The following is an 8,094-nucleotide window of genomic DNA, read 5'->3' as shown; positions in this document are numbered from 1 at the left end:
TCTCTCTCTCTCTCTCTCTCTCTCTCTCTCTCTCTCTCTCTCTCTCTCTCTCTGTGTGTGTGTGTGTGTGTGTGTGTGTGTGTGTGTGTGTGTGTTCATAGAGGACAAGGTTAAGTGTCTTCCAGCTCACTCCACCTGACTTCTTCTTTCACGAAATGTGAAGTTTACTGGTTCAGCAAGCACAGAGTAATTTAGACATTCTCTCCTGTCTTTCTCTCCTTCCTTCCATTTGTTTTTGTTTTTGTTTTTGTTTTTGTTTTTGTTTTTGTTTTTCTGATAGGTGTCCTATGAAGTCCAGGGCATACCTAAACTTGCTATGTAGCCAAGGATGACTGTGTAGCAAGCCCTTGGAATAATTTTAATAAGATCACCCTAGAGTTTTAGAAGAGACTTTAGAGCATCGGAGTTCTGCGTAATAGTAGAACCGTAATATTTCAGACTCTTAGAGATGGGCTAAATGTATTTTACATTATGAGACTGAACTGTAGAGACTGTAGAGCCAGAGGTGAAATATTATAGTTTGAAATGATGTGCTTGCATGTTGTGCTGATAAGAGATGGTGTCTTAGAGTCACTATTGCTATGATGAAACAACATGACCAAAGCAACTTGAGGTGGAAAGGGTTTATTTCACTCACAGTTCTATATAAGAGTTCATTATCAGAAGCAGTAAAGGGCAGGAACTAAAGCAGGGCAGGACCTTAGAGGCAGGAACTGATGCAGAGGCCATGGAGAGGTGCTGCTTACTGGCTTGCTCCCCATGGCTTCCTCTGCCTGCTTTCTAACAGAGCTCAGGACCAAAATCCCAGAGGTGGCACTCCCTTCAATGGGTCGTCCCATGTCCCTCACTAATTAAGAAAATGCTCTACATCTGGGTCTTATGGAGGCATTTTCTCAATTGAACATTCTCCTCTCTGATGACTCTAACTTTTATCATATAAAACTAGCCAGTACAGATGGATTTATAGTGGTTACTTTCAGTGTCAATGTGACTGGTTTTAGAGATCACCTAGGAGGCACACTTGGTCTTCCAAAGGAATTTAACTGAGGAGAGAAAAACTATCTAAATATGGCTGCATCATTCCATGGGCTGGGATCTTGACTTAAAAAAAAAAAAAAAAAGCACATATATAGACCATGGGCATTCTTCTTGCTCCATTCTGACCTTGAAAGCAAATGTGACTAGCTGCATAATACTGCTGCCATCCCTTCCCTACCGTGTCTAACTGCTTGAAGAAACTTTGAGCTATACCAATCTTTTCTTAGCCTATTTGATTTCTTCTCAGATATCTGGTCACAGCAATGAGGAAAGTAATACAGTACTTCATATGTTCACAGTATTTTATAATTGATTGTTAAGATACCTTCTCTATCAGATGAGACTTCTTTGTGAAGATAGAGGGCCTCTTTTGTTTTCTTGTGTATGTCCATCACCTATATTAATGGTTACCTAGTAAATAATCATCAATGTAGTTATTAATAGTTAATAATAAATTTACTCAGTCAGTCAGCAAGTATCAAGTAATCACCCATCAACTGTGTACCAAAACATGCACATTAAGTAATGGTAAATTGTTCTTTTACATATATATTTTATCGGAATAACATGATTTAAAACTTTGATTTAGACAACTATGAACAAATTAAAGAGTATATAATACTCAATAAAAGAGTGTATATTGTACTCATATATTAAATAAGGACTAATTTTCCTTTTACATGCTGATTTATAATTTTCCTATTATAAGTCATAATAATATGAAAAGAAAAATTTTGTGCCTCTTAAACATACAAAACAGATGTCTGGTTTTAGTTATAATAAGAGAAATGTAGTTTAGAATTCTGATACTGTCCCATCACTGTTCAGTGATAGGCATCATGGTGTTCTCTCCTCCTTTGCTGATAGAAATACAAGACGTAGAAAGATGGTAAGCTGAGTCATCAGGTAAAGCACTTGCTGTATCAGCCTGACAACCTGTGCAGAACCCATAGAAAGGTAAAAGGAGAGAACCCACTTCACATACTTCACCGCTAGGATCCACAAATATGTTTTGACATATGTGTGCCCAAACTTAACACACACATTCTTAACACAGGGTTTTAAAAAGAAAATTTAAATATAGCTTCTGTAGAGTATACTTTTGTAATACTCTTCAAAATTCACTTCAATGGATATATTTACTCAGCTATAGAATATGTAAGAGCTATTTGCACAGTTTGAATAGTGAAATAATGAAAATAATCTAAATGTCCATTTTAAACAACAAATAATGTGTATCATAGTGTATCTGAAATGTAAAATTTTTATATTAAAAACTAATAAAGGAAACGGGTATATTCAGAAATTTATCACATGTACAGCCTAGTGTAGATGTGATTGAGAATCTAGGACAAATGCAGCCTTTCTGCTTAGGAAATGTAATAGCTGACAGGTTGAACCCTGGAGGAAATGGAGGGCTAACACTTGAACTCAGCACTAAAGAGTGTCGTGTGCGTTGTCTGTTAAGTTTATTAGGTCACTTATTGATTTGAAGTTTCTGGGGTTTGTTTCTTGTTTGTTTGCTGTGTTTTAACTTTTGGAGTTCGTTATAGATTCTGAATATTAACTTCTTCTTGGAAACATAATGGGTAAAAACTGTTAACCATTAAAGTAGGCAGTCTCTTTACTGTTTCCTTTTCTGTATAGAAACTTTTTAATTATATATACTCTCATTTCTAGATATTTTTAATGGTCTCTGTTGCAAAGAGATGTTTCCTTGATAAGTGGTAAGAGCTATACTTGTCTGTGGACATACAATTAGATTTAGAATCAAGTTAAGAATTATACTGATTTAGTTGTGTAGCTATTACAGATTCTTCACTACCTGCAGTGCCTGGCTAGGTTCCCAGTACCAGGCATGATTTCTCTCTTGTTAGTGGGCCTCAAACCCATTAGAGACCTGTTGGTTACCACCAAGAAGTGTGCCACTATTGTACCCTTAGAGATATTTTGCCATCCTAGTCATCGTTAAGCTTCATAAGCCTCATAGCTGGATAGAACTGTTGGGTGCTTCACTTCATTTGAGCTTGCATTCTAACTTGTAGTACTAAGAAACCCAGTCCTCAGGGAGAGGGCTTTCAAATCATATCCAGTATAGATCATCTGGGACCTGTATCAAAAGTACATGATGTCTTCAGCAATAGGGAGTTATCTTCAACCTTTGTAATATAAGGCAAGCAAAGGCTCCAACAATAGCCTGTAATGTTTGGGGAGTCCCTTAGACTCCCTTGACCAAGAATTCACAAAGGTGTTTCTTATGCCTAGAATTGGGATTGTTGTTTGATAGTCTGTATGTTGCTCTTGGGAGGAGCATTGTCAGCCAGGTGGGATTGAAAAATCTTTATTTAAACTAAAAATGTACATGTATGCATGTAGAATTGTATGTATTATATTAATTTTAGGTAAATGGATAATACTGATTCCTTATGACTTTGCCATTCTTTGCCATATTGTTATTTGCCCTCCTCTATCCCTCTCCTTCTGTATTGACAACACTCTCCCCTTCCTAATTAAAACAGCCCACCTCAACTTTTCCCTTTTTCCCTTTTAAATCACTTAGACTCTGCGATTCTTTTTCAGTTGCCTCCACCCCATGATTCCTTTTTATTTTCCCAGTTTCTGTGGTTATATATGTCCTAAAGAAATGGATAATATAGGACATTTTGATTAGTAGTTCAAGGAACCTTTTCTAAAAAGAACCCCAATCTAGGCTACAAAGCAAATCTTAATAAATGGAAAAGAACTGAATTAATTTTATATATCTTAGTAGACCATTGTAGAAAAAAAACAAACAAGAAATCATTGAAGAAAAAAACAAACCAGAAATAACAGAAACCACATATACTTTTAAAAAGCAAGTAAGACTTGGTCATTGAAGAAACAAGAGGCCAGTTGCATCAATCTTAGAATCAGATGAAAGCAAACTGATGTAGCTTGAATTTGAAAGGCCTCTCACAGGTTCACATATTCACACCCAGCGCTCTGCCACAAGTGGCACTGTTTGGGAAGGCGATGGAAGCTCTAGGAGACGGAGTCTTCATGGAAGAAGTACATCATGTGGAGTGAGTCTTTGCTAGTTTACAGCCTTGTCCCCTTCTTTTTTTTTTTTATATTGAAATTTTTTTTATTGGATATTTTATTTACATTTCATATGTTATCCCCTTACCCCATCCCCCACCCACCCGAGAACCCCCCCATCCCCTTACCCCTCCTCCTTCTTCTCCGTGGATGTAACCCCCACCTACCCCCCCCACTCCCACTTCCCCACCCTCAAAATTCCCACCCCCTGGGGCGTCCAGCCTTCATGAGGTCAAGGATCTCATCTTCCACCTGTGCCCGGCAGGGCCCTCCACTCTTACATATTCAGCTGAAGCCCTGGATCCCTCCATAAGTGCTCCCAGGCTGGTGGGTAGGACCCTGGGAGCTGTGGTTGGTTGGTATTGTTGCTCTCCTCATGGTGCCACAAACCCTTTCAGCTCCTTCAGTCCTCACTCTAACTCCTCCATTGAGAACCTCATGATCAATTCAATGGCTAGTTGTGAGCATCTGCCTCTGAATATGTCAGACTCTTGAAGGCCTCTGAGGAGACATCCATATCAGGCCCTTATCGGCATGCACTTCCTGACTTCCACATCAGCATCTACCTTTGGTGACTGCACATGGGATGGATACTCAGGTGGAAAGGTCTTCAAATGGCCCCTCCTTCAGTTTCTGTCCCTCACTTTGTCTCCATATTTGCTCCCTTGAGTATTTTGTTGCTCCTTCTAAGAACTGAATCACCCCCACTTGGTCTTCCTTTTTTATGAGCTTCATGTGGCCTGTGAGTTGCATCTTGGGCATTTCAAGGTTCTGGGCTAATATCCAATAATCAGTGAGTGAATACCATGTGTGTTCTTTTGTGATTGGCTTACTTCACTCAGGATGATAATTTCTAGTTCCATCCATTTACCTAGAAACCTCTCAAATTCATTGTTTTTAATAGCTGAGTAATACTCCATTGTGTAAATATACCACATTTTTTGAATCCATTCCTCAGTTGAAGGACATCTGGGTTCTTTCCAGCTCCTGGCTATTATAAATAAGGCTGCTATGAACATAGTTGAGCATATGTCCTTGTTATATGTTCGAGCATCTTCTGGGTATATGCCTAGGAGTGGTATAGCTGGATCCTCAGGTAATGCTATGTCCAATTTTCTGAGGAACTGCCACACTGATTTCCAAAGTGGTTGCACCATCTTGCAGTCCCACCAACAATGGAGGAGTGTTCCTCTTTCTCCACACCCTCGCCAGCGTCTACTATCACCTGAGTTCTTAATCTTAGCCATTCTTACTGGTGTGAGATGGAATCTCAGAGTTGTTTTGATTTGCATTTCCCTGATGACTAAGGACACTGAACATTGCTTCCTGTTTATGGTTGGAGATGTGACCGCTCAGAAAGTGGGGGAACTAAAGTCATTTACTGATGTTCTGTTGGATCTATTTAATCTTTTATACCAATTAGTTACCAATTAATATTTGTTTTATGAAATTTAGAGAAGCAATATATGCTGCATATGTACTTAAAATTGTATCTTCTTGATGAATTGTTCTTTGTACTAATGTGGCCTTTAAAGTTTTTGTTTTAATTTTTATATGAATGGGTGTTTTGCCTCTATGTATGCCTGTATGTCACATGCATTGCTGGTGCCACCAAGGCTAGAAGAGGGCTTTAGACTCCTCTTGCACTGGAGTTGCAGAAGGGTTTGAGCTGCCATGTTGTTTCTGTGAGCTGAACCTGGGCCCCCTGGAAAAGCAACCAGTGCTCTTAACTGCTGAGCCATCTCCACAGCGCCAATATGGCCACCATCATCATCTCACTAATTTCTACTTTATCACATAATAGAACAGCTTACCAGCATGCTTTCAGGTTCTACTCATTGGATATGTTGATTCCAACTTATTACTGTAGTTCTTTACCAGTGAAGTGTGTTTCTTTTTTTTTTTTCTTTTTTTTTTTTTTTGGTTGTGAGCCTAGCCTTTAACGGCTGAGTGAGCCATCTTTCCAGCCCTGAAGTATGTTTTTTAACAGAACTGATAGTAGGATCTTGTTTTTTAATACAATTAGATCTGCATTTCTAATTATTAGACGTTTTTAAGTGAATATTATTATTGAGACAGGCTTTATAATCCTTACAATTTATTGGTTTTGCTGGTTAGTTGAATTATTTGCTTTTTATCGTGTGTGTGTGTGTGTGTGCTCCATTTTTCCTATTGGTATTTAAGTTTTGCTAGTTTTACTATGTGAGTCTGTGTGGCCACTTTTCACTCAAACTACTACAATATGCTTTTTCCTTTTTATTTTATTTTTTATTTTTGGTGTTGGACATTATTGATTTTTTTCCTACTTCTCTTTTGTTCATTTTTCTCTCCTGAAATTTATTCTTTCAAGTGATCTCATAATTAGACTGTCTTCCTTCCTCCCCCATAGATTGTTTTTCATTAAGTTCCGTCTGTACTGATAGCTTAATGTTCATAAACTGCCTTCATTTATGCCCATCTTGAAATTCCCAAGTCAACTTTTAGAAATAGCTTTGTTGGATGGAAGTCTTTATTTTCAAGACTTGAAATATAGCAGTCCATGCTTTCTTTATATTTTAGGGTTGCTGATGAGAGATATTGTATTATTTGATATGTTTGCTTTCTACTGCATTTTTAAGTTGTTTTTTACCATGTATTTTCAGCATTTCCATTTGGTTGATTTCAGAGTCTACATTTTCTTTCTAATGTTTTTCTGGTTTTTATTTAAATTTCTCTTCGCTATGCTGATCTTTTTATCTACTTTACTAATACTGTTACCCCAGCTCTCAGCTTATTTCCGTTCTCTGCTTTCATCATCTGCTCGTTTGACTCCTTTATGGATCTTTGACTCCTTTTGAAAGTGGAATTCTGAAATCCTTTTCTGATACTTGAGCCATCTCGTGCCTTTCATTTCATATGCCGGAGAAATAGGAGCTTCTAGAAGTTTATTGTTTTCTCATTATATGTCTTGTTGGTGTGTTTTGTACATCTTTTGGAAAGATTATGTCCTCCAGGTTTTTTTCTGTTTTATGTGAATTTTCTTGGTGCGTTGATCTTTATATGAGTTTATGTTCCAACTACTATTTAGGACAAAAACTGACTATTTGAACCAAGAATTACTTGATGTTAGTCTATAGTAACAGATAGTGGGTACTTCAGTTATGTCCCTGCTAAGGTTCAGACAGAGACACTGCAGGTGGCATGGGGAAAGCATAGCTTATAATAGGTTGTTAGATATGAGGGTATTAAGGAGTGAAATGAGATGGGAAAGAGGAAAGGAGAGCAAATACGAATTACAAAGGGAAGTATGAATTACAGACCAGGTGCACACACTGCACAGTCACAAATGCTTGTTAGTCAAGAAATGAGCTAAAACCAAATGACTGAACCACTGAAATAAATTTTTTTTAAAATTAGTTAAATAGAAAATATATTATCTGCCAGTATTTCTTCTAGACAGACAGACAGACACAGACACACACACACATAAATGCTTTCCCCAATACTAACATTTGGTTTCATACTTACCTCTGCAAGGTAGAGAGAAGGCATATAGTCTCAAGAATGGAAACTAGGCAGCTTAGTGTGTATTCACTCCTCAGAGGATCTTTGGAGTAACACTCGGGATTCTGTAGCAGTTACCCAGTTCCCAGGGTAGTTGTGGAGATTCTCTGCATTGGGCTGCCATACAGCACTTCACCAGTGTCTGTGGCCAGCACCATCCTACCTGTCTATCTGCTCAGGTGTGCACAGCTTGTGGTCACTCACCTGTCACTTAGCTTTTCTCTGGCTATGTTTCTTACAGCACCCTGTCGGAAAGAAGGATAGTCCTTTCTTGTCAGATATCACTTTTCCCATACCTAGTATGGACCCAGTGTGTGTGGCTAGATGCCCGTGGCTGCTTCCCTTGTAGGTTTCTTCTTTGAAAGAATTTTGCTGATCTCTTTTCTTGTTTGTTTTGTTTTGTTTTGTTTTGTTTTGTTTTGTTTTGTTTTGTTT

At 38.1% G+C, this 8,094-nt stretch overlaps 1 protein-coding gene across 1 annotated transcript in view; it reads left to right on the top strand.

Moving 5' to 3' along the window:
* The window catches only part of Elp4 (elongator acetyltransferase complex subunit 4), a 204,556-nt gene that overhangs the window by 51,882 nt on the left and 144,580 nt on the right, over window positions 1-8,094 (top strand). The gene's annotated exons all lie outside the window — the stretch shown is intronic.

Source organism: Grammomys surdaster, unplaced genomic scaffold (genome assembly GCF_004785775.1).
Source record: "Grammomys surdaster isolate TR1022 unplaced genomic scaffold, NIH_TR_1.0 170, whole genome shotgun sequence".
NCBI lineage: Eukaryota > Metazoa > Chordata > Mammalia > Rodentia > Muridae > Grammomys > Grammomys surdaster.
Note: the sequence above shows the minus strand (reverse complement) of the source record. Positions and strands in the feature narration are given on the sequence as shown.